This window comes from Protopterus annectens, chromosome 2.part2 (genome assembly GCF_019279795.1).
Source record: "Protopterus annectens isolate FY-2018-M chromosome 2.part2, PAN1.0, whole genome shotgun sequence".
In the NCBI taxonomy this organism is placed as follows: domain Eukaryota; kingdom Metazoa; phylum Chordata; order Ceratodontiformes; family Protopteridae; genus Protopterus; species Protopterus annectens.
Genome location: NC_056730.1, coordinates 834061060 through 834080946, shown reverse-complemented (window position 1 = coordinate 834080946; position 19887 = coordinate 834061060).

Below are 19887 nucleotides of genomic sequence, written 5' to 3'. Positions count from 1 at the left end.
GGGCATGCCCATGCTTGCAGAAATATTATGGGTGAATAGTGTCCCAGGATCCGTTAAGGCACCACCTGAATGTAAGAGGGACCACTGTTGCTATCACAGAAACACTCTTTGGCCACATATATAAGTGTAGTAGTAAAGGCTGGGATTGAACAAGTAGTGTTATGTCTGGGTGTAGCTCTTCTTGGAGTTAATGTAGGGCACAGCCACAGGACACCTATCCTGGTCCCATTGCTGTGTTTATTGCTTTGGAGGAGTGCAGCTCTTACCTGAGCATCTATGAGATGTTGGGGGCAGCACTCTGCTTGGAGAAAATATTGCCCTTTTGGTGTGGAGGGGGAGAGGTAGCAGTGAACCTGTCCACTAGGATGTTGGCAATGTCTGTTTGTTTGGTATTTTAGGTGTGACATCTTGGACTACCTCCTGAGCATATCTGGGTATTACCACCACAGGTTCCTAACATAACTACAGAAAGCCTTGTGATTATCCTCAGTGTCTTGTGGAATCTTCTCTCAAAGATGGCCTTAAACAATCTTATGGGTGCCTGTAGTTGTCTTCTAATACTCATCAGTGATGCCTTCACATTTTGAGAGTTTGTTGTATCATGTAGTAGCTTCATCCTTCTATTGTATAGTTTGTTTATGCACACAGGACGTCTGCCTTTGGAGGATTGGGTCTTGCTTTTATTTGGGATTGCATGATCCATGCATTCCTGAATGTGTCCATAGAATGCCTTTATACAGGTATCTGCAGTCTGGTCCATATTTTCAACAGGCCTGGGGGCTTTGAAGGTTTCCACATCATTTATGAGGAGTGTGAATATGCTTGACATGAGTTGTTGACTGTATTCTTCTGTGCAGGGGGTGGCCTTGGGATGTGAATATCCAGTGAGATTAGTTTATGGTCTAATCTTACCAGTGAGGGATACACTTCTGGTCTGGAGCATAGAGTCCCCATGTTGGTGATGATCAGGTTCAGTATGTTTTCCCCTCTTGTGTGAGTGATAACCAGTTGTTCCATAGCATATTGGTATATAAATTCCAGTAATCTGTGGGCTAGGGTGTTGGAGCTACAGTCATGCTCCCAGTCTACGTTTGGGTAGTTTAACCCACCCAATATAATGGTGTATGGACAGACCTACATATTTCCAACTGTTTTTAGGAAGGCCAAGTGCGGTTCTTGTGTTTGTGAGGGTGGTCTGTAGCAGGCTATAACCTGGAAGGCAGTTTTACCCATTGTTACCTGCATATGGATAGTCTCTGATGTTTGGTGCTGCCACCAACCTGGAGGTGTGGGTATCTTGGATGAATATCAATACACCCCCTCCTTTTGTGGTTTTGTGCAAGTTTTGGGCCTGAAAAGCATGGTATGAGTTATAACATGGTAGTGCTGGAGTGCTGTTGGTAGCCTTGAATCCGGTATCTGTTACTGCACAGATAGTGATGTTCCCCATGCTGAGGAATGTTTTGAGTGTGTGCATCTTCAGGTTTAGAGTCCTGCAGTGGCATATATGACTGCTCACGTGGACATATGCCAGGTAAGTCATATGCAAAGTGTCACAGGCAACGTACATGTGCACAGGAGAAACAGTGACATTCTGTCAAGTGAGACATGAACATACATATAGTAAGCTATTCAGATGTCACTAGGAGTCCACAGAAGCTGTGTAACTCTGCATGGCAGGTCGGATCAGTATTCCAGGGTAACTGCAAGGAAACATGCATGCAAACATAGCTACTGTAAGCAGGGCTGCATGTAGTCCATTGTACAACAAACAAATTGTACCACTATCACTAGGTAACACTGTAAATGCTCACCAGCTGACATATGAATACCTATGTCACCAAAGGTGATACTTACCAGACCATGGACAGAAATGACATGGCCAGACACGCTGCATCCCACATGAACACATATCTCAAGCAACACAGACCTCACAATGTCAGTGTTCATAACAGGCACAGCCCATAAGGCCAAACACAATGTGTGACACACCTATAATAGGTGATGCCATAGTCAGACACACTGATGTCCCACCCTCCAGACTGAGCAAGGTGAGGGTCACATTTAACTACCTGTCGGGTGATAGAATGTGCCACATAACATAAGCACTCAGGTCACTCCACAGTAAGTACAAGTATGAGGCAGTCATTGTCCATGCTGGTGTGAACAACCTGAGACATACCTCCCTGGACCACATGGAAAGAGACACAGAGGAGCTCTTACATCACCCTCTCAAACTCAGGAATCCCACACAGCCTTCATGACGACACAGGAGAGTATAGATTTCTCTGCAAACACCATCATACTGGGTGACGTCAACTACCCAAACATAGACTGTGAACATTACTCAAGCCACAATACCCAAGCTCTAGGGTTCCCATAGTTCAGAAACTCTTTAGCTATGGAACAGGTAGTCAACATTCCCACAAGAGGGGAAAATATACTAGACCTGATCATCACAAACATGAGTACAAATGCTCACCACTTGAAGTATATCCCTCATTGTTGCAATCGAACCATATACTAATCACACTGCAGTACTAGATCCCCCACATATGCAAACCTCAAACACATTGATGTGTGTGTGGGAAATGCCCCTATTAGCAACTGTGACAGTACACTACAGGATGCAGATTCCCCTTTTGAAACACTGATGATGTCAGCACTCTATAACTATATTACCTGAATTAAAGTTTTCCAGTAATTTGTATATCGTGCTCTGCTAATGTGTCTTTCTCCAGTGTCATAACATAGTTAGGTAGGGGTTTGAATCCTGCAAAGGGAATGTATGAGTGGAGTTTGTGTGTGTGCATAATGCTGTGAGGGAAAAGTGCCTTTTGCCAACTGGGAGAACACACTACAGGGTGCACATCCCTCTTCCTAAACACAGATGATGTCAGCACCCTCTAAGTACATTAGAAAGGATTTCTCCCACTAATGCAAATAGCACACTCTGCTAATGTGGCTGTCTGTAGTGTCATAACACGGATAGGTAGGGGCTTGAATCTTGCAAATGGAAAGTATGTGTGTTAGTGTGTGTGCACAATGCTGGGGGTGGGATGTGGCTTTTGGCAAATGGGGCTATGCACTGCAGGGTGCACATTTCCCTTAACAAACAGTGATGTTGACAGCACCCTATACAAACAACATGACAACAGACAACTGCCAGTACTCAGTATAGTGCTACATGCTACTGTAACACACACATGTACCAGAATATACCTAGATAGTGCTTTGAAACCTGAATGTGGCAAGTGTGTGGATGTGAGATGTTTCTGTGTGTGCATTTCCGTATGGAAAACATGTTTGATGTGGCAATCAGGGTACCACAGTACCTGATGCACATTACATTTTTAAACTAATGAGGTTGCCTGCACCCTGTGAGTACAGGTAGAGAAGAGGAAATCTGTAGTAATCCACATAGTGCACTTTTCAAATGTGTACCTGTCATGTATTGACAGCTACTCATGTAGGGTAATAAATAATGGAAATGGCAGGTGAGCGTGTGCATGTGTGTGGGTAGCAGGGTGTGTGTAAATGCATGTGTGACAGAACAGATACATGGCAAGGCTCATAAGGCAAACCCACATCCATACGTATCACAAAGGATGAGGAACTAAGAGTAATGCTACTCAGCACCAAAAGTCTAGACCTCAAGATACACGCACTCAAAACTCTACTTAGCATTATGGACATCGATATCTGTGCAGTAACAGAAACCTGTTTCAGGTTTCGGGAGCACCAGCACTACCAAGTTATACCTGTTACCATTCTTGTCGGCCCCAACACTTGGACCAAACAACAAAAGGAGGGGGAGTATCAATATTCATCAAAGATTCCCACACCTCCACATTGGTGGCAAAGTACCACATAGGTGTTAAGCCATTAAGTACAGAAGAAGTAACTGGGGACCTGGGGAACACACTTGATAGCAATCTGTCACTTGTCAACTATGTGGCCAAAGTGGATTGAAAGACATGTTATATAGCCCAGCTAATCATGAAGGGATTCACATGGACAGCAGGGGATGTCATCATGCCTCTTTACTCATCCATCATCAGGCCTATAATTGAGTACAATGCCCCTTATAGGATGTAGCTAACCAGACACCTACAGCAACTGGAAAAACCCCAACAGTACCTCATCAAGAGGATCAAAGGGCTCAAACAGATGCCATATGCTACCCAGTTAAAGAAAACCAGCTGGACTCAGTGGCATACTGCCTGTTCAGAGGCAATCTGTGCCTGCCATATACAGCAATGTCCAACCCAGAAGTAATGGACATGCTGCACCTCAGGAAATCAAGCTCCCATACAGCCACATGCTCAGGAGACCTGAACCTTAGCACTGACATAAATAGGACATGCTGGAGGGGCATATTCCTAACCCAGAGGCTCCCTTCACTCTGTAATGAACTCACAATACAGGTTAGGCAGAGTCCCTCATTAACTCTCTTCCATAGGAATCTGGATGAGTGGATGGAGATCATAGTTGTACCCGGGGTATCACTTCTATGTCACTGTTAGACAGAGGCACGGTATACTAACCTTGGAAAAGGGCATAGCAACATAAATGTTAATTGGGTGCAAAAGACAAACACATTCTACTAGGCTTATCAATGCCCTTGGGCAAATAGCCTAGTATGAACCTATGAACCTATGTGTACTGCTATAGTACTTCTGCCATATGTTGCATGTGTGTGTTGTGGGGGATACGCAGGTAATGGCCAGATATTTCTGCACAGGCAACACGTCTGAAACACTCTGGGTGTTCATCCCTACATACTGTATGTGTGTTGCCATCCAACCCTGTGATGTGGACACACATTACTCAGCCTGGATATACATATCCCAACAACACCACAAGCACAGTACACTACCTTGCTATGTATGTACTTACACAGTTATTTACTAGTTAGGACTGTGATGCTATCCATGCAGCCCACTGGGACAGTGGAAGCCACAAAACACACTGCTGGCCCCTTTGCAAAAGCTTACCACAGACATCCCACATAGTGCATGTAATGTGCACACACATATCTAACCCAGACCGAATGCACACCACTTATTTATCCTGTCCAGTGGACTACAGATACAGGCACATTGTATAACAATAGCAGGAGGCTACTGCAGCACAGGGCAGATTCACATGAAGGCAAGGCATCTGTGGTCAGCAGTGGTAAGATGCTTCACATTCACCAGATATTGGCAACATTGTTGCAGACAGTTTAGGTGCAGGTATCCCCCCCATTCTCCTACACAAGTGGAATTAGTTATCACAGATGACTGTCACCTCCCTATCATCTCACATGTCCAGGTGAGGGCCACCCTCAACATTGCAGAACACACAGCATCACTGTTACAAAATGGTATCCCTGGATGTGTGATACATTCACCCCTAGAGGAAATAGCACCACATTACAGACTGATATTAAACCCTGGCCATACTACAGGATATGTACCTGAACAGTGCCATACATACACAGTGGTCCCACACCAATGAGGAGGAGCCTCTACTGACCCTGGGAACTACTGCATCATATGCATAACTGGTCTTGTGTTTTAAGCTATGGAAGTTTTAAGTATGGAAGACATGTACAGCAATATTACATATGTATATATATATCAGGACTATATACACACAACCTATCTCATGGACATACCTATAGATAGTGAACTATGATACATTTGGAGGTTTCACAGTAAACACAGTATTAACCTGCTACTTTGCATTACCTGTGTTTGTGTCAGCTGTTGCTGTGTTACTGGTGCTACTTGCTGTTTGCTGCTGCTGCTGGTTTTGTTGCTGGCTGTCTTTATTTCTTTTTTTTTCTCTCTCTGTCTCTCTCTCTCTTTCTCTGTCGGTTTAGTGCAATTAATGTATTGCATGTGTGGAGTGTGAGTACTGGATGCTTTTGTAGGTATCTGCATAGGTCCATGTGATGGCCTCTGCACCAATTGTAAGGCAGCATTTGCTAATTGCATGCAGCCAGTTGTGTACTGATTGCATGTCTCACTGTGATTCCAGAACAGTGCTATAAAAGGGTATGTGAGATAGGCGTTGCCCTTTCAGATTGTAAGGGCGTGGACCATGCTGGTATGCTGTCGACAGTGTTCTGTGAGGGTGAAGGTTAGTACGTCTCTCATGCTTTATGCTGTGTTGTAAATTCAGGTTGCTGCATTTCTCTCACCTGTTCCCTGTAGTGAGTGTGTATGCATACTGACACCTACAACTATATTTCATATGTATTGATATATATATATATATATATATATATATATATATATATATATATATATGTGTGTGTGTGTACATATACATACTTTCATACATGTACATTAGCTGACATTATTGGGTACGAGCTAACAATTAGCAGGGCTGTTTCTGTTAACACTGAACTAGTATGGGAATCCAGTAATTGGGACAGTAAAAGTCTGCCTGACATGCTTTGGGTAGTACACATCCTATATTGCCTTTGTCTTAATTCCTACTATTACATGTTCTACTTATTTTAGCACTATATTCCTGTATGAGAGTCATGGCTTACTGGTAGGTCATACAGACTAGTGTTACAATGGTGTTGTGGTAGGGCCTACTAGTATGCTTTTATTTTGCTTTCAAATTGAGTACAGGGCCTATCAATCAAAGTGCTGGAGGCACCTTTAGGTAGTTAAAGGTTTTAGTAGGTCTCAAAGGAGTCAGGCTGTGTTGCAGATTCTAGATGCTGCATTTATCTTCACTGTTTCCTGTAGTGAGTGTGTATGGATACTGACACCTACCACTATATTTTATATGTATTAATATATATATATATATATATATATATATATATATATATATATATATATATATATATATATATATTTATGTGTACATATACATACCTTAATATATGTGTATTACCTTACATTATTATGTACAAGCTAACAATTAGAAGGGCTGTTTCTGTTAACACTAAACTAGTATGGGAGTCCAGTAATTTGGGCATTAAAAATCTACCTGACATGCTTTGGGTAGTACACATCCTATATTGCCTTTATATTGATTCCTACTATTACATGCTATATTTATTTTAGCACTATATTCTTGCATGAGAGTCATGGCTTAGTGGTAGGTCATAGAGACTAGTGTTACAGAGGTCCTGGGTTCGAGACTGACAGTGGGAATTTATTTTTCTTTCAGAATGAGTACAGGACCTGTCAATCAAAAGTGCCAAAGGCACTTTTAAGCACTTAAAACCAGGTCTGCGCTCATTTGCGCGGAGCTTACGCATGCGCACTGGCGGTGAGCTCCACCACAAGCGCACACCCATGCTATTTTCTTTGAAAGAAAAGGAAAAGGGGTGACAGGAAAGTGGTGAAAAAGGGGTCACAAAGAGGGTAAAACAGTAGGGAAACAAGCTTGGAATTTGCAGGAAGGATGTAGGTGAGGCCCGTAGCTGCCCATGTCTTTCTCAGCAACAGCTGTGCATTTGTATTCAATTTGGTGTGACATTTGGAACCTTCCACCCCTGAGAGAGGTGTCCGGACAACATTAATACCTGTTGTACAGCCAATTGTAATTAACAGTTTCGATGTCCAGTGGACATGTGTGCAACATGGACAGCTATGTATGGGGCGTAATTTTTTTGTGGGTACAGAGTGCCCTTTTTTTTTTTTTTATCAGGTGAGAGTGGTATGTTATGTGAGGTAGTTGGTATAGCTGGGGAGGTAGGATGGGTAGGTTAACAGACAAGACAGACAAGACGCATACAGGGGCGGTGTATGGCACATGTGGGGGGGTTACACAATTGACGGGGACGGAGGTTGGGATATCCAGGGCACATGAGCCCACAGATGGCAACAGTGGAACTGATATCCCCACCCATAGGCAGTTGCCACTGTTCCTTCACAGCCCAGGACGGGGCTGTGCTGGGGGCTGTGCAGGCAGGACAACGGGCATGCCCGTAAGCTGTGCCACCCGGGCCTCAAGCTGGCGTAGGGGCCCAAGAACAGAGTCTTGGATCTCCCTTCGCACCACAGACAAGACACCTTGGAGGGTGAGTGGACGAGCTCCTCCGGCCACGCTTGCAGATGGGGGATGGGCCCCATCCCCTGCAGCGCTTCCACCCGAAGGTGGCACAGGGCCACCGGAGGAGGGTCCTGCCTGGGCACTAGTGCCAGGTGCAGTCGCCAGCTGAGGTGGGAGAGGTGGGTCCGCTGGGACCTGCCTTCCCAAGCGTTCTAGGTTTGTGAGTATGTTATGTTAGTTTGGGTTAGTGGCATATTATTCCATTCAAATTAGTTGTAACAGCATGCATTGGTATTCCCATTAAAGAAACACCCAGATATTAACACCATTGAACAGCGGGCATATCAATATCACATGCATTATTTGAACGGAAATACACATTCAAACAACATGCAGGGTTGATTAATGGCAACAGGCCATGAGGTTTGCAGGTACGAACAGGGCACATGCAACAACAGACATGCATATATTTTTGAAACAGGACAAATGTCCATGGTTAATGAAATGTTCACATACCAATATTTAGTGAGTGTTTTAATTTGCAATTATAGGGTGGGGTGGAGAAAGAAAATGATGACACATTCATAAATTATACATTGATATACATTTGTAATAGAAACACAATTAACTTGTGGGTGATAGTTTCAAAATGATAGTTTCAAAATGATTTTTAATTGACTGTCATGCTAGACCTGTTACAGATACATCACTATCCTAGTTATTTTGAATTTGATCAGATACATCATCCTGCTACACTTTGATGACAGAGCAGGGGACAACTATGGATGTTTAGTATGTCAAACAATCATTCATTCTATCTGCAAATTGTTGACTGTCATCACCATATACAGATTTTGGCCTGAACATTCAAGATTCAGACACACTGAAATCAGTTTGGGATGTTAAGTTTTAATTCCCACATGCATTTAGTTCTGTAGAACCACACTGAAGCCTATATATTCAGGAGTTATTACTACTTTATTCATTGATACACGACCCTTTCTGTCACTCTCACACATCCTGAAATTTCACAGTTCAGGTTGGTACTTCTAGGCTTTGTTCACATATTAGACCTGTGGTGATTCCAACACTTTCCAGCAGCCTCACTTCTGTCATGATTCAGCATTTCAACAGGGGATATATCTCATATGTGATTACCTCAGATTCTAAAGCTGTACTCTTGAGACTACTGCAGGTTATACTACATTTAATTAATGGTGGGACATCTGTATTACAGCACTATTTATTTCTATCAATTATATTTCCAGTTACACTTGCATACTGATGAACTTGTTGCAGCCATACCTGCAGACTTTCACTTGTTGCTTGCACATTATATTACTTTTAATCAATACACTGCAGTGTTCTGCTACATGCTACACTATAATATTTATTTACAAGTACTAGGTGGGGTTACTAACCTGCATGGTGGCGCAGCCGCGCCAGCCTGAAGTCATATGCCCGTCGATTCATAGAGCGGACACCTGCAGCTGTAATACAAAACGAGTAATATTGGACTACACATCTCCATGGTATCAGCTAGTTGAATTCCTTACATACATAAGTAAAATGTAACTTACTCAGTAGTGGGGCATTGGGCATATCCCAGGCCTCCTGGATCCATTGGGTCAACTGGTCTTCTTTACGTCGCTTCAGGTCCGCATGGTGGTGACGGACCTGCTCACCAGTACATGGAATCCCAGTAGCACTAGTGAGATCATGAGCCAACTGGTCCCATGCCTCCGCCCTGTACGCTCCCCATGAGACCTGGCCCTTCATGAGTTGGGCCTCATGATGGTGAACTAGGAGCCAGACCATGTATCTGGACTCCTCAACGCCCCACCGCTGTGCTCGAAAGCAACATCCCTCACCTACTCCACTCATTCTGCCTGCAGGTGTATTTTACAATCGTTTATGCTGTGTATTCCCGCCTATGGGGCTTATATATGCCGATTTCCCCGCACATTGCTCTGATTGGCCGTTTTGGAATTGTATCTACTTCACAGAAACTGCTTTCTCATGCTCCATTTTGGATTATATCCTATATATATATGCTATTTCTGCATTTCTAAGTACTGCTGTCATGGCTTAGTGGTTTAGTACCTTGACTCTAGTGCATGGTATCCTGGGTTCGAATCTAACCACTGATTTTTAATTTTCATGACTGTCTAGAAATGAGTTGAGGACATGTCAATCAAACATGCCAAAAGCACTTTTAAGCACTTAAAACTAGGTCTGCGCTCGTTTGCGCGGAGCTAACGCAATCGCACCGGCGGTTAGCTTGTGGGAGCGACGCGCACCTCCGCACAAATGGTGTGCATTGGGTTAAACCTTAATTGGCTAGTAACACACATGTTCAGCTAAGCACACCTAGTTGCACACAGTTTGAGCCTGTTAAACCGGTGCTTAGCTACGGGCAAGCGATTTGCAGCCTTTGAAACACTACTCAGCTACGGGCACTCTGTCTCACAGCAGCTTAGCTATCACTACATTTCTAAATAATTTTATTATTGTATTACTTGAAATATATGCTCCATTTCATTCCATTTTACAAAAGGAAATACTTTTACATTTGTACAATACTGTCAGGGGCCTGTTTAGTGCTTATTTACAAAAAAAAAAAATGGTTGTTGTGTGGGCTCGAACCTTGCCTGCCTGCTCTTAAGCCGACAACTCTACCGCTATGCTATTACTTCTTGGCTTACTTTGCATATTTAGTTCTTAAATCCTTTTCCACTGATTGCTAACTGCAGTTGCGCTATTAGCACACCCGCGCACACGAGCGCATGCAGTAGCATACATTTACGGGGTTTTAAAAAAAATAAAACAGTTTTTATTTTCATTTTATAACATCTGTTCACTTTTTACATTGCTGGTCTGTGGGGGCATGTGTTGTGTAGTGTGTTTATTCACATTTCCATGGCCTCTCTCATGGCTGTTTACTTTCAGCCATTCTAGACTTCCGGGGGCGTGTCCGCTTGCAGGGCTTAGCCTACGGACACGCCCCCTACTGTCTTACACGGACCGTGTAAGAGTTACGGTGTGATTCAGCATGCCTCATGCACCTCATGCATATGCATGACATGCTGACATCACACCGTTTAACTGCAGCCTCCGTGTAAGAGTTATAACTCTTACACGGAGGCTTCCTGAATCTCGCCCTGTATGTTTACTTGTTTAGTGTTATCTATGCATCTTAAAAAAATCACAGGAATCCTTTAAAATGTTTGTGTTGTTCAGCACTATGTTTTTTAAATTTTAAATCTATATATCTTGCTAGAGGTGCAGTTACTGATCCTTCAGCCGAACAATAGGCCTGAGGGGTGGGTCTGAGCTGTTTTTGTGGACCTTCGGTATACCAAAAATAGAGAGGACTCTAGGTCTGTCGACATTTAAAAAATGTATATGTCTCCATGTCAATGAGCCTCTTTAATAATAAATCATTCAAGCACATAGATACTTTTTTGTTAGCAATGTTAACTTCATTTAAAGAAACTCTTGCATAAGTGTCTTCATCACTAAGTAACTCAAACATTTTCTCTTCATATACAATGTGTTACATTAAAAGAACCCCCACCCTTATCAGGTTTCATAATTCTAAGATTCTTGTTTATCTTAGATGCATGTAAAATATCATTCTCCTCTCCTGTAAGGTTTGGGGTCACTTTGTTGTACTTAAGCTGTTCCCTTAAATCTTTTTCCACCATTAGTTCAAAATTTCTGAGCTGAGGGTGTAGAGGTGGATTAAAAGTACTTCTCTTCACTGGAGGATTGTCTGTGTTTCTTTTCTCATGTCCGTTGAATAAAAGTTCTAATTTTTTCTGTCTAATAAATAATTTATAATCAACTAACACATTTTCGATGTTTGCTTTGGCCCTGGGTAGAAACGTGAAGCCTTTTAAAAACAGTTTAAAATGTCCTTTAGTGATAATAGTATTAGTGTTGTTAAAAATGTTAAAACTGTTGTAACTAAAAATGCAGCCTTCTTGTGTAACTACATCCTGTGCTTCTATCTCCAATAGTTCTGTCCGGTGGTGCCCACCCCTTCTGCATTTGATTCCCAAACCTGTAGTTCACAGGCTCCTTTTTCTTTAGGTCTTTCTGACCTCCTTGGGGGTGGAAATTCTAAAGGGTCCTGGATGTTTAAATTTCCTTGATGGTCTTGATTATTAGTGTCAGTATATGTCCATCTTCCTTCATTTTCCCCCTAAACAATTTGTGGTAGTTGTTATTTGCCCAAAAAGCTTTTGGTTTAGGGTAGTGTGTGCTGTGACTATACTCATTTGTATCCCTCTCAATTTTCATGAATTTCCTGTCCTGCACTTTCTTACATTTCACTTCTATACTGTTCAACATATCAAAATACTTCTATTTTTCAGTATCTATACTAAAAAGTAAATCATTCACTATTTATTGTTGATGGTTTCAATTTCATTAAAAACATTTTCCATTTCTACCTCATTGTTTTTAATAATAGCTCTCATTATGTCAGCACCACATCTATCAAATGCCATAAGTAGGTCCTGATGACACTGAGAAACTTCTTTCACACTGTTAGGGTACTTAAATACCCTTAAGCCTTTAGGTACAATATTTAAGTGCAGGCAGTGTTTAAGATAGGCATTATCCATTAAGATAGGCATTATCCATTGACTTCAGCAGCTTTCCTTGCTAGGGTTTCCCTCAACAATATTTGTTCAGCTGCGACTTGGGCCAAATCCCATACTTTTATCCTTCATTACAAATTGGATTTGGCCACCAGAGGTAGAGCTTCTTTTGATTCCATGGTGCTCAGGAATGTCCTTCCATGAGGGCCACCCAGGGATACAGGTAGCTGGAGACGCTGTACCATCAATAAGGAATGAATGAAGATTAACAACATCAGATAAAGAAGTTATGTTTTACTGTAACATTCCATCTATGTTGTTCATTTCTTTAATTCATTACTCCCCATCCTCCGTCCTCCTCCAGAGGTTCCTGGTTGATCTCATATACTCCATTTTTTCCCTTTATTGTAGGTCTGTTATGACCAGAGGTAGCCTTTACTTTTGTCTATCAACTTCCAAACTCAATCTGAGGTAACAGGGAGCAGAGCATTCTGGGTAGAATATTGGCTCAAGAGTTTTGGCCTGATGCAAGCTTGGTATGAGATTGGCTCAGTTCCAAGGACGGAACCAATAACCCATCAGTAATGAAGGAACGAAGATCAACAACACAGCTGGAACATTATGGTAAGACATAACTTCTTTCTGTTAAGTATTAGCTCACTTTGAGTGTCTTTTCATTCTGCATGCATCCAGATCCTCAATGAGCTATTTCATTTATATGCTACATAGATTTCTTTCTATGCAAACAGTTGCAGCATTTGTCAAGGTGAATGCATAATCTTACAGCAGTTTACAACTTATTTAGTCAATTTAAAGACACGTGCAATTCTGTCTCTCTACAGTAAATCAAGCAGCTCACCAAATTCACAGTCTTTGTCTTTGAGCCTCTATTCAGTCACAGATGCAATCGCAGAGTCTTCTGAATGATGACTATTAGTGAAAGTAAATAACAAATACATTGCAGGTTGTTTTACATTCACAGTGAAGGGTGCTAACAGGCAGGTGCAAGGGGGCGCTGGCTGGGAGATTTATTTTCTTTTAAATAAAAAAAAAAAAACAAAACAAACAAAAAAAAACATTTATTTTCTTAGGGGCATTCTAAAAATATATATTTATTTTTTGTAAGGGCATTCTTCTTTAAGAGTGCATCACTTCTGCCAGCCCCATAGTGCATCATGCCTGTGGGTTGTCGTCCCAGCGCAGTTTTAAATACAATCACATTTTGCTTTGTGGGAGAGTAAGTCTTCAAGTTTTGCTGCTTCACCTGCTGAAATAAGTGTTCATGTTTTGCTTTTGCTGCCAGTTTTGCTTTGATCATTCAAGTAAGTGTGTCCGGGAGTTTTGCTTCAGCCTTTTGCTGCCAGTTCTTAGTGTGTGATCAGTTCTTAGATTTGCTAACTAGCAAGTGTGTGGCCAGTTCTTATGTGTGTGTGGCCAGTTCTTAGTCTTAGATTCATAGGTTTGTACTAGGCTAATTGCCCTTGTGGGCCATTTTAAGACTAGACAATTACCCCATGTGAGACTCAAACCCTGCACCTTAGGTCTGCAAGGCAAACACCTTAACCATTATAAGACCAGGTCCAAAAGAGCACCAAAAATTGAGCTTTAACACAATATTTTATTGTTAAAACACACCAAAATAGCGTTTTCGCTACTGGTTAAACAGTAGCTTCATCAGAAATACAACCAAGTTGGCGCCAAAGTCCACTTAAGAAAGTTTTTTAAAAAATGACATCACCGTTTTAGGGTGTGGACTTGCGCACATAAAAGTTAGCAATCAATTAAAAAATCCAAGAGAAAAAAAATCCAAGAGAAAAAAACAGCCTAAGAGTTGCAGCGCTTAACCAAGTAACATACACAAACACTAACTAAATACTACCACTGTCCAAGAGTTCGTGCAACTCTTTGATAACCTTAGACTTTTTACCATATGAATTAGCCTTATCCAGGCTTACAGTATTGCCAAAATAAAGGCAAAGGAAATCGTTCTTGCGTTAGAAGTGTATATGTAACCAGTCTAAAATAATTCCCAGTCAGCGGCTCCCTTCCAAAAAAGGAAGGAAGACATTTAAAATAAATTAAAAAATTGAAAAATATGCCAACACGTAGCATTATTAAAATATTTATATAATGAAAAAGTTTTGTATATATGCATATAATGAAAAAGTTTTGTATATATGCAAAAAGAACTATGACAGTCTCGAGTAAAAGAGCCTCGAGAAGCGAGTGTCGAGACCGTCAATATAAAGTTTATATTGTGAAAGCTACTGTGTACTGTATGCAGAACCTGAACTACATGTGTACATGCAAGGAACCATAGTGCCTAAATGAACCCAAGTAAAGATATAGTAGTATTTAAGGGTTTAATGATGTTGTGAAGTAAATTGTAGGAATTGGATATAGATATGTATATAGGGAAGTAACCTGTAGGAAAAGGAACTACACAAGCCTTATAGTTTGCAACAAACAGGTAGTGACCCTATAATAATAAACCCCTTGACTCCATGTGTATCCCCAGAAACCAGGTGTACATATTATTCTAATATAATTATGTTGTACCTGGGGTAAAAAACTAGTAAAGAACAAAATAATAGAAGAAAGAATGTTGGTTATCTCATATAGCTCTTAAGTTTAAGGATACATGAAATGTTACAGTGTTCGTTAAGGCCCGGACTATTGAATGCTTCCAATTTAATCTGCCATTCTAATTCTTTAATTTCGAGAAATAAGGCTTGAGGCCCACCCCGGATGTTATATGGGATGTGGTCAATGGCTAGAAAATGGAAGCTGTGGCCACTCTGATTTATGATGTGTTTTGCTAAAGCGTTATCTTCTTTCTTTTTCCTTATTGCATAGGTATGTTGATATATTCTGTCCTTAAACCTTTGGTCTGTTTTGCCGACATAATATGCCAGACAGCAGTCACATAAGGCCAAATAAACTACAGATCTAGTGTTGCAATCCATTTTATGAAAGATATCATATTTTTTACCTCTAATTTGAAATGTTGAACCTGTTTTTAAGAGTTTACACTAATTGCAATGGCCACATAAGAACGTGCCTTTCTGTTTTGAGAAAAAATCCAACTTTTTGTTTCTTTCTAGTATACTTTTAAGGTTGTTCCCCCGCCTGTACACAATAGGTGGTAAAGATTCAAATTTTCCATGGAGTTGTGGGTTACTGGTAATAAAATACCAGTTTTTATAAATGATAGATCTTATAGTAGTAGAATCCAAGTTGAATGTAGTTATAAAACTACTTCCATAATTGAGATGTGCGTGCTTTGAAAGACCATTACTAATATTGTTCTGTATTGTTGAGTTAGTGTCAGGTAAAGTTAGCTCAGTCAAAGATGTATCTGAACGACCATCAAGATTAAAGTGGCTGATTACTAACAAGGGTGCATATAATCCTGACTGTCTTTTGTGTCTAACTTCTGCAGTGAGTTCCAAAATTAGGTCTTCAGGGTAATCTCTACTTGAAAACATTCTTCTAAGTGTAGTGCATTCTTTATCAAAACTTTCTTCTGTATTGCACATTTTTGAGGCTCTAATTAATTGGCCTTTTACTACAGATCTTTTTTGTTTATAAGGGTGCTGGCTGGAGAAGTGTAGAAATGAATTACAGAAGGTCGGCTTTCTAAAGATGGTAGAAAGAAAAACGCCCCTGGAAAAATCCTTCTCGAGCCTAACATCCAAATAGTCAATTTCCAAAGTTGAAAAATGGTAGGTAAATTTAAAAAAGTCAGTAGTGTTGTTCAAATAGTTAACCAATGTGTCAGCCTCAGCGTTGTTTCCTTTAAATAAGATGAAAATATCATCTAGATACCTAGTGTAATAGGAGACCTGGTGTTGAAACTCTGTATTATGTGTCAAGAATTGTTTTTCCCAGAACGCTACAAATATATTTGCTACACTAGAGCCGCAGGGTGAACCCATTGCAATGCCCTGTGTTTGCAAGTAGTATTGTTGTTCAAATAGAAAAAAATTGGAAGTAAGAATGATATCTAACAATTCAGCTACAGTATCTATTTCCACCTGCGGTGCCCCCAAGTCCCTTAGCATGATACTAACCCATTCAACGGCCTCACTGTGTGGGATCGAGGTGTATAGATCAACCACATCAATGGTGAGGAAGTTATAGGCCTCGTCAAAGGGAATGTTATTAATATCTAAGAGAAAGGACCAAGAATCTTTACAAATGTGAGGTATGGACTTAAGATATTTACTCAAGATTTTATCAACCAGGCGCGCGCAGGGGTGGGTCATAGATGACCTACCATCCACCAAGGCCCTCATTGGGGGATTTTCCAGGTCTTTATGTATTTTTGGAATTCCAAAAATAACTGGAACCTTGGGGAATGTGATGTCTATATAGTGGTAGGTTTCCAAGTCTATGTTACCAGCTAAGAATAGATCTCCGAAATAACCTCTATTTCTAGAATATTTCATATTCATTTCATTCTTAGAGGATAAAGAATATGCTGGATTATTTAGAACAACGTTCATCTTATCTCTATAGTCGTTGTTTTCAAAAATGACCAGCCCACCCCCTTTGTCTGGTTTAAGTATTCTAACTGGTAGATTACATAATTCATACAATAATTCCATCTGGTCCTTTGTTGTGTTATATTTTTTACCCCTAGTTTGGGTTTTCAAGTTCTTATACAAGTTTCTAAGGTCTACCTCACATGCTTTTTCAAATAAAATCAGGTTGGGATGTAATACAGGGTTAAACATACTAGGTAACTTTAAAGTATTATTGTGTTCTTTTTCAATATTAGGAAACAAAATATTAAAATTTAATTTCCTTACAAAACTTTTCAAATCAATGATCGTTCTGGTGAGGTCAAATGATTGACTGGGAACAAATGTGCTACCAAGTGCTAAAAGGTCAATAAGACTCTGTTCTAATGTAATACTGGCAAAATTGTAAATCTTGAAGTCACCTTTTGTGTTAAAAAGAATCTTTGACCTATTCACTACTGGTTCTACGCCATCATTAATAACATCAGCTTCTAACGCCGGTTCCAGTTCTTGGTGTTCCGGTTGAATTGGTGATTGTTGTTGTGCCGTCCTAAAAAATGGTTGTTGTTATTGTTCCCATAATCGGAATCACCATTTTGATTAGACGATGAAGAATTATAGTAATTGTTTTTATTAGCTTTTAATCTATTACTTCTTCTAGGTCCTTGTTCTTGTTCTAAGTGTTCTTCTTCAAGAATAGAGTCTAAATTCCCATCTATTTGTTGACTTGACCGTTCTTGATCATTAGTAGCCAACTCTTGGGACCTTGCGTTGTCAACTTTAAAATTTGTGGCTACCAACTTAGGGTATGCTTTGCCCTGTTGGTATGCCAATCTGTCTCTAGTTAGCTTTTTAGCTTTAGTGTTTTTCAGTTTAACCAAAAGAGCATCAATGCTATTAAATATTCTGGTGTAATCATATTTGTACCTAATAAAGTCCAAGTCCAGTTTGATTAAACTGTCCAAGTGATTTATTTCTTTAGTAATAGTTGAGATGCATAAAGAATAGTATTTAATCAACAACTCAAGAAGTTGAGACCCTTGATTGTCATAAAGGGACCTCAATTCACCAAGAAATGTCCCATCAATGAACAATCCTGTAGGTACAAAAGAGCTACGTAAGCCTTTAGGTATGACATGATCATGTAGGCATTGCTTGAAGTAGGAAACCTCAAGCTAAAGTTTTTTTAGTTTGACTAATTTATAGTCTAAAACTTTTAAATTACTGATAATATTATTGTTGTCATTAGTATTAGACAAGTTCGTACTCACTGCCGGAGATCCCTGTGCTTGCTGTTGTGTAAAAAGGAGCCCTTCGGTTCCATTAATCCATTCGCTGAGAACAGGAATCCCAATAAGCGCTGAGTTAGAATCCACCAAAACCGGTAAAGCTGTTGCAGGAACTTGACCCATATTACCAGTATGCTGGCTGTTTGTATTGTCTTGTTGTTCGTTATAGGAGGGCAATGTTAAAGTACCACCAAGAGTAGCTGAAGGGGGAGGTTGCGCCGCTGGAATGAAAAAACTGCAAGACCCAGATGACTGTTGAGTTGAGCCTTGCTGTAAATGGCCACCTTCCATCCGAGTTTGTGTACCATTATTAGAGATTCTCTCGTCGAGACAGTCTAACCATCTGTTAAGTGTGACCAGCTGTTGAGAGATCGCTTTAAAAAGTGACGGCATGTCAAAGTCATCCAAAGTGTCAGGACGGGTTGACGAACCCGAAAGATTTGGGCTCCTCGGACTAGCTGGACCTCCTGAAGCCATAAAGACGAGACAAACTGGAACCAAAACAGAAAGAAAGCTGGCGAAAACACAGCCGTCAGAAGACCAGGTCCAAAAGAGCACCAAAAATTGAGCTTTAACGTGATTTTTTATTGTTAAAACACACCAAAATAGCGTTTTCGCTACTGGTTAAACAGTAGCTTCATCAGAAATACAACCAAGTTGGCGCCAAAGTCCACTTAAGAAAGTTTTTTAAAAAATGACATCACCGTTTTAGGGCGTGGACTTGCGCACATAAAAGTTAGCAATCAATTAAAAAATCCAAGAGAAAAAAAATCCAAGAGAAAAAAAAACAGCCTAAGAGTTGCAGCGCTTAACCAAGTAACATACACAAACGCTAACTAAATACTACCACTGTCCAAGAGTTCGTGCAACTCTTTGATAACCTTAGACTTTTTACCATGTGAATTAGCCTTATCCAGGCTTACAGTATTGCCAAAATAAAGGCAAAGGAAATCATTCTTGCGTTAGAAGTGTGTATGTAACCAGTCAAAAATAATTCCCAGTCAGCAGCTCCCTTCCAAAAAAGGAAGGAAGACATTTAAAATAAATTAAAAAATTGAAAAATATGCCAACACGTAGCATTATTAAAATATTTATATAATGAAAAAGTTATTTTTTAATTTTTTAATTTTTCAATTTTTTAATTTATTTTAAATGTCTTCCTTCAGCACTTCTTTTGAAGGAGCCACTGACTGAAGAATTATTTTAGAACTGGCTATACAATGCACTTCTAACGCAAGAATGTGATTTCCTTTGCGCTTTATTTTGGTTAATACTGTAAGCTCTGGATAAGGCTAATCTCACATGGTAAAGAGATCTAAGGATTATCAAAGAAGTTGCAACGTAATCCTGGACAGTGGTAGTATTTAGTTAGTAGTTTGTGTAGCGTTACTTGCTACGCTGCAAACTCTTAGGCTGTTTTTTCTCTTGATTTTTCTCTTAATTGATTGCTAAAGT